Raw genomic sequence first — 8380 nt, 5'->3', positions numbered from 1 at the left:
AAAGATTCTCTCTCCCTCTCCCTCTGCCCTCCCTACCCCTCCCTCCAAAAAAAAAGTGTTATTGTAAGTTTTTGCAACAAATGAAGAATACTGCAGAAAAAGAAGAGATGAAACAGTCATTTTAAATCCAGTTAGAAGTTTTATCCTTATATGGAATATGACACTTAGGACAACCAGACAAGGCAACATTCTATAAGTGATTTTTTCCCCACTCACTGTGTACTCACCATGAACACTGAAATCGTGACTGATATTATGGGCTTCCTGAGAGTAAATATGTTTATGCGCACATACGCCTTACAATAATACTGTGGATGCTCCTGGATTCCATGTTAACACTCTTGGCTGGTTTTCTTCCTGCCTTTTAAAACTCATTAGTCTTCTTAGAGCAGGGTGGCTTTATGTCCTGGCCAGCCTGGGTCAGAACCCATGAATGCCCATCACCTCACTGTATTTATTACTGTGTCACTCTCTGAAAGACCCAGTTTGGAGAAGATATTCTGTGGTAACACTCTTAGTTACTTCCTCCTCTGCTGGTTAGTGCTCCTAAGGTTTCTTGTAGTATGCCTTCTTTTCTTCTCACTATATTCAAGCATCTGGGCATTAGCATTCCCTCTTAAGATTATGAGTTTATTCGATGTGCATCTGACTCTTCAAACTACAGTCTTACAGAGATTCGTATCCTGAACTCCAAAATGTTGTATTCATCTGCCTATTGGATATGCCTGCATGGATGTTCCAGAGGCATCATAAGCTCAAAACCCAAAACTGCATATATTCTCTTTCTTCCTACTGTACTCACTTATGTCAGTGGAAAGCATCACAATCCACCTCAAATTCCGGGCCTCATCTCGGGCCTCCCTCTCTTTTGTCATATAAGCAACCATCGATCCTGTCAATTCTACCTCCTCTGTAGTGCCCTAATCTGCTGCTTCACTTTTTTTTAAAGGTTTTTTATTTATTTGAGAGAGAGAGAGCACAAGCAGGGGCGTGGGGCAGCAGGAGAGGGAGAAGCAGGCTCCCTGATGAGTGTGGAACCCAATGTGGGGCTTGATCCCAGGACCCTGAGATCATGAGTTGAGCCGAAGGCAGACACGTCCCTGCTTCACTTTTTAGACAGTAACACAGCAGTTAGAAATATGGGCAGCTGAGTCAGAGAGATATGGATCAGAATCCTTGTCTTACCACTTACTAATTATATAAAGTACTTAATTACTGAGTTGAGGTTTTCTCTTTTGCCTGTATAAGGATAGTAAAGTAATAGTTCCCATCTACCTTGTGGGGTAATTTTAAAATTTAAGTGAGAAAATGCTTAGAAAGCACTTTTATGGCACATAATGGTTCAGTAAATGTTAGCTATGCCTTTTAATATTGTTTTAATGATTATGAGTGCAACCCACTACCATCTCGGGACTAGATCACTGCAACCACTTCCTGACGGTGGTTTCCTGGATTTCATTCTTTTCTTCACATTGCCCTTCTTTACCCTGCAGGTAGAATAATATTTTAAATAGACACATGTCTGCACATCCTTCTGCTCAGTGGTTACCCACCATGTTCAGCATAAATACCAAAGCCCTTATCGTGATGCCTTGGCCATTTCTGACCTGTCTCCTGCTTACCAGGCCAGCTTTCTTGCCCTCCCCTTTAACATAAAGGTTCTTCAAACTTGAGTGTGCCTAAGAAGTCCTAAAAAATACATTAAAATTAATTCCTAGGATATGCCCACAGATTTTAATTTAGTAAATCCAGGGTGGGGCCCAGGACTCTGCATTTTGTTTTTATTTACTTTCCACTTAGTTAACTTGCGGAGTAATGTGAGCTTCAGGTGCACACACAGCTGTTCACCACTTCCATACACAGGATTCTGCATTTTCAATTAACTCCATCCCCTCACAGCTAAGCCCTCCCCCAAGGAGATTCTGCTATAGGGAAAACAACCAGAAATCTTGGTTTATGTTATATTAAACTCCAAATGTCTTCATCAGCATTTTTTGCCTAACTGCCTCTTATTTTTTACTTACCTTGGCAGTTAGTCTTTCAAGGAAGCAGTAAGTTGTTGAGTGTCTTTTATTATAATTCTATGCAGAAAAGCAAACTTCTGATACCAATTTGGTATCTTACACAGGTTTTTGTATTGAGAAGATAGTTCATTAACTAGAGTTACTACATTTCTCAGTCTATAGTAATACATTGTTACCTTAATGTTTCCATTTCTCATGGTTGGTAAGCATGAGCAAAACTTTCCTGAAATCTGAATCCTACCAGGCAAAGCAATAAAAGTGACATAATTAGTATTCACAAATGAAGTTTACTTCCTTAAATTGACTATATCTTGTGAAGTATCACCTAGAAACAAAACAGAAAGGAAACACATCTCTCTTAAGTTTGGCTTATTTTCAACAACATCTAGGATGAAACAGGACCCTTCCCTCTCCACATCCAATGGCTTTGTAACTTGTATAAAAACAATGTCATCTCTGCTTACTGCGCTACTCAGCCATTTAAGACAGAATTTATGAGAATAAATTTTACCAATTGTTATTTTTCCCCTTTACAAGAGTAATCTTTCCTGTGCACTTGATTTTATTTAAATTTTACTTTTTGATCTGTGTTCATTTTCCCTCAGATCATAAGTGACTTGACAGCCAGATGTGTGTTTGTGTGTGTGCATGCACGCAGGTGTGTGTGGTGTGGTGTGTGTATGTGTGTGTGTGTGTGTGTGTGTGTGTGTGTGCTAGAGAGAGGGAGAATTTGTATGTGTGATTTATTTTTTTAAACGCTTCCCAGTAAAATCTCTAAGATTTTGCTTTTTTTCTCCCCACATTTGACAGATATAAACATGAAGATAAGAATCATGATAGGCTGTTGAATAGTTTATCTGTTTGTAGTTTAGCTTCAAATATATGACTCTAAAATTCAGAATAGATACATCACTTGGTGTAGTTCAGATAATTGATTCATAAGTCAGCTACATCAGGCAGGTTTTGATGGTATCTTCATAAATAGGCCAGAGCTTTCAAATGCCTGATGGTATCTCTCATGTTGACATGAAAGGCATTTAGAGGTTGGAATATGCTACCAGTACAACTTGTATTCTAGATACAGCTCATGAGGCCTATTAACTTCCTATCGTACAAAGAACAAAATATCACTGAAATGTAATAAATTTAATGGTGATACAAGAAATGCTTTTTTAACTGTTTTAAAGGAGCAATGTGACATAATGACTCTTTTTTATATTAGACATTTAGAAGTAAAAACACAAGCAATTTTAATGTTTAAAATAAAAACAAAAATAATAGCAAAATAAAAGGATTAAAAAAGTCCAGAGACATAGCCACTGATGCATAATGCCAAGATGGTTTCTTATCCATTTGTGAATTAGATTGAGCCTGCCTTTGCAAAGTACATATACTCAGTCTGTCTTCATAATTCCAGATGCGTGCACACATCTTTTATCTTAAAATTGGGTAAAGGATTAGGAGTTTTCATAGTGAGATATTTATCAAACAACTGTAAGCATAAAAGATTCTGGGCTAGAAGTAGTATATGAAACATCATTTGCTAATTCTAAGCAGGTCCCCTGCACACCGTAAATTTCTTTATATTTTTCACAATTACTGGGGCTAAGCATTCTATTCCACACATCGTCTTCCCTCTGACTGCTGTCCTGCCCTGACTTTTCAGTCAAATCCATACAGGATTCTTTCACTAGGCTTAAAATACTTTCTCTAGGTGTTGTCCCCCAACATGCGCGCGCGCGCGCACACACACACACACACACACACACACACAGACACACACACACACACACAGTACCATAAAAATAGGCACCCAACCCCTATCATCCTAGGAGATAGTTATACTCCTTTGAAGGAAATTAGAATGTGTCACTTCAAAATATGCCACTTTGGCATATTAATTATTTTTAATCCAGGCACTTAAGAAACAGGTGAAAGCAGGACAGTCAGGCCTTCCTTTTTCTGTCAAAAAAGTTCTTTAGCAAATATAATCTTAAAGTCCACAGCAGGAAACACACTGGGGAGAAACCCTTCCAGTGTCCCCAGTGTGCAAAGTGTTATTTTCAGAAGGAGAAACTCTTGGAGCATAAAGCCCGAAATTATATGAACGGCTGGGAACAGGTCTTCACGTGCTCCGTGTTCCAGGACACCTACCGCTGGAGGATGGAGCTGTAGCTGCACCTGGTGTCCCACACGAAGAAGAAAGATGCCCTACAACTGTTCTTCCCGCACCCCGCAGTTCATGGAGGAGGACTTGCAGAGCACCACCATCAAGCTGCCCCAAGCTGCCAAGCCCCACGTCTGTCCCACCTGCGCCAAGTGCTTCGGTCTCAAGGGAACTGCAGCTGCATGGGGCTTTTTAAGCACCATGTGGAGAAGCTGTTTGTGCGCAAGGACTGGGGGCACCAGCCTGGAAGAGAAATAGCCTGCAGATGCACATGAGGGCCAAGCACAGGAATGACACGCTGTCTGCCTGTGAATTCTGCAGCCACCCCTTTACCCAGGAGGCCTATCACAATCTGCACCTGCGCACGCACATGGGCAAGAAGCCCTTGCAGGACCCCCTCTGTGGCCAGACCCTCTGTGCCCAAGCCAAACTGGACAAGCGCAACCATACCCATTCGGCTGAGAGGCCCTTTGGGTGTGAGTTCTGCAAGCAGCCCTTCCCCTAAAAGGGGTCCTGCTGAAACACGTGGCCAGCGGCCACCAGGAGGGTCGGCCCGGCTTCTGCCAGCAGCCGGGTGTACACGTCAGAAGGCCCAAGACGGTGTGGAAGTTCAAGTACACTGAGTGCGGCTGTAAGTTCACCTAGCAGGCAGGAACCCCTGCGGAGGCGCGCGGAGATTCACGACTCGGTGGAGAACCACAGCCGGCGGCAGTACAAGCCCTGGAACCTAGTCAGTGCAGACCAGATAAAGATGGTGGTGGTGACACTCCAGCCGCTTGGAGAGCTGGAGCTGGACTCCGCCCACGGTCACCGTTAAGTCCCTGCCCAGGATGGCCTGGCCTCACAGTTCTCGGGTCAGAGACAGTGCGATGATGGAAAGCTTTGCGAGCCCAGGCAGCAGGCGGCCCTCACTCATCACCCCCATTATCCCTGAGGACTGTGACACGGGGCCCCTCCACCCCACCACAGTCCGCAGGGCCCCAGCCCCCAATAAACCACCTGGCCTTGGACTGGGGCGGGGGGGCGGGGGGGGTGTTGTTGTTGTTGCTGTTCCGTGAGTGCTTCTCTGGTGATCTTCGCATCTTTGCTAAAAAAAATCTGCTCGCAAAAATTCCATACCTAACCCTCATTTAAAATAGCCCGGAATCTTTCTCCCCCTGTCACTCCTACAGCATGCTTGTCCTTTTCGGCAGACATACTTTTCTCTGTAGTCCTTATGCATTCATCATTATCCAACATCCTGTTTAATTTACATATTTTATCATTGTGTCTTCCCACTAAAATATAAGCTTTATGAAGGTATGGAGTTTTATGGTTGGTTTGCTGCTCTATCTCCAAAGCTTAAAGCAAAGCCTGGCCCGTAACAGATTATTGATCAACATTATTTTATTTGTTTTTAAAGTGAGTATATGTGTAGGTTTCACACATACTAGGACCTAACAGTTCACTAGTTCCTTCGAAGAGTACCTTGACATAAAGGTCATTAGCTGCACAAGGAGGAAGACATAGTAAGTTACAGAAACAACTGCAAATTTTTTTAAGATTTTATTTATTTTTTGAAAGAAAGAGAGAGACAGAAAGAGCGCGCACAAGCCGGAAGGAGGAGGGGGAGGGAGAAACAGAATTCCCCGCTGAGCAGGGAGCCCCACATGGAACTAGATCCCAGGACCCTGGGATCAGGACTTGAGCTGCAGGCAGATGCTTAACCGACTGAGCCACCAGGCGCCCCAGCAACTGCAAATTTTAGATGAAGAACAGATGCTTGTGTGGTTCTCTCACATAATAATACAAAACTCTTGTTGTCTTTTAAATTCTTATTTGACTGAGGTCATAGTTGGGGCTACTGTGGATATATCTGAAAGAAGGAATTGTGTCACCCACAGTATAGAAGAGGAAGGACGGAGAAAAGAGGCACCATGACATCTGACACCTGGTATCAAAGAATTCGCTCAGTGGAAACACATACAACTGATGTAACATCTCTACTGCTGATGATGAGCCTGCTTGAGGCCCATTTCAACAACGAGTTACTTCAAGAGTCACCAGTTTGGAATCTACAAAACACTGAAAAGCGATCTGTATCTTTACTAAAATTGCTCACCTAAGTGCCTGCAGATACTATGCGTTCAAATTTCATTCCGTGAGTGTGTTAAGGGCTCCAACCATGTGCCAGGCGCTGTGGTAAGTGCTGGGGAAACGGTGGTGAACAGGATGCACAAATAATCCACTTTCTTGGAGCTTGAAGTCATGTGACATGGGAGTATTCATCCCATAAAGATTGAATATTCTTTCTGCTCTTCATAATAATTGCATATTCTTGTTATTGTTTATAAAGTTACATTTATGTTTACGAAAAAAATGGCAAAATGATTTCCAGATTGCTTGGAAAGGAGCACAAGGGAGTTTTCCAAAATGACGGAAAGGTTCTTAATCATGATTTGTTGGCAGTTACACAGAGGAATACATTTGTTAAAATTCATAGAACTGTGCACTTAAAATAGGCATTTTATTGTATGTACATTATCTTGATCAAAAATACAAAAGTATATACTCTTTTTTTTTACCAAATTATAAATATATGCTCTTGTGGAAAATTGGAAGGAGGACATCCATCTGTAAAATAGAAAATTTATATGATTAATAAGCTTTGGGATTTGATTTAGATTAAAAAATAAAGATCTATAAGATCTTAATGAGGGTAAACTGTGCTGAGGTTTTTATAATCCATATATAATCCATATAATCCAAAAATTTTGCCTGTAAATCAGCTCAATAAACTCTTTCAATATTTGCAAATTTAAAATAATCTTTAGGGGAGCCTGGGTAGCTGAGTTGGTTAAGCATCTGCCTTTGGCTCGGGTCATGATCCTGGGGTCCTGGGATGGAGCCCCACACCTGGCTTTCCTGCTCAGCGGGGAGCCTGCTTCTCCCTCTCCCTCTGCTCCCCCTGCTTGTACTCTCTTGCACGCTCTCTCTGTCAAATAAATAAAATCTTTAAAAATAATAATAATAATCTTTAATTGTCCTTTAATTACCAAAGTGATTAATGTTCATTTACAAGAAATTTGGAAAACACAAAGAGAGAGTCATCCAAGAGCTAATAATCATTTGGTATTTTCCTTTGCAGCCCTTTTTTTTGTGATACATTTAAACATAAATGAATTCATACTTGCCTGTACTTTTGTATCCTGCTTTTATCTTTATCATCAAAACATAGGCATCTCCCCGTATAATTCAAAACCATTTGTAGAAATGATTTAACATGTGTATATAATTTTCAGTAGTATTGAGAGAGGGTATTGTGGTGGAGAGAGCTGTTTAGAGCTAGCTACATTTATTTGTGAATTCCAGCTCAGGCAATAACTGGCCTTTGACCTAGATTAATATTTTTAATTCTGTTCAGGTGTGTAAAAGGCGTAACTATCTAAGCATGTAAAATAAGATAACAATATCTTCTTTGCAGGACACTTCATATATTCTTACAAAATATATTTAAGCCCTCTAGCACTGTTACATACCTAGCATATACTCAATAAATGATTATATAGTCTGCATATCATAACTATTTTTATATCATAACTAGCTTAACCATATTGTTAGACAATAATATTGTTTAAATTTTTCTCTGCTCTAACAAAGTCTACTTGAAATAGTTTTTTTTTCTGATAAATCATAGCCTAGATTTCTACAAGTATCATGTTAGTCATTGATAATAATATCACATACATCATTCAATGCATATAATTAGACCTATCACAATTTCTTTTATATTATAGCTTTCTAGTTCCTAAATTCTTAATTTCAATTATTCTCTATTTTATTAGAGTTGAAACTTCAATAATTTGTAAGTAACACTAATTGTGTATATTTTTTCAGAGCTCTCGCATATCTGAAAATATCTTTCCTTTGTCTTCACATTTTAACTAGAATTCAGCTGTCTTAACTAGAATTTTGCAAAAGTTGCCCTCAAAACTCTTTTGACTTTTTACTTTTCTTAACTAACTTCTGTTCATATAACTGAAAGAAATTTAAGTTACGCTGAATTTTTTTCAATTAATTTTTACATGCTTTTTCTTTCTGAGAGACTAGAGTATGTGTTTTTTCTTAAAACACACTGAATCATATTTGAGATTTAGAATTTTATCTCCTTGCACTACCAGGATAGGGATTATTGCTTCTGTGGATTTCT

At 40.1% G+C, this 8380-nt stretch overlaps 1 pseudogene; it reads left to right on the top strand.

Moving 5' to 3' along the window:
• The first annotated feature begins 228 nt into the window (after positions 1 to 228).
• On the top strand, positions 229 to 5249 carry LOC112830031 (zinc finger Y-chromosomal protein 1-like; annotated as a pseudogene).
• Positions 5250 to 8380: the final 3131 nt, after the last annotated feature.

The sequence above is a fragment of the Callorhinus ursinus genome, unplaced genomic scaffold (genome assembly GCF_003265705.2).
Source record: "Callorhinus ursinus isolate GAN/ISIS: 27379988/994484 unplaced genomic scaffold, GSC_fseal_2.0 scaffold27, whole genome shotgun sequence".
Classification (NCBI taxonomy): Eukaryota; Metazoa; Chordata; class Mammalia; order Carnivora; family Otariidae; genus Callorhinus; species Callorhinus ursinus.
Note: the sequence above shows the minus strand (reverse complement) of the source record. Positions and strands in the feature narration are given on the sequence as shown.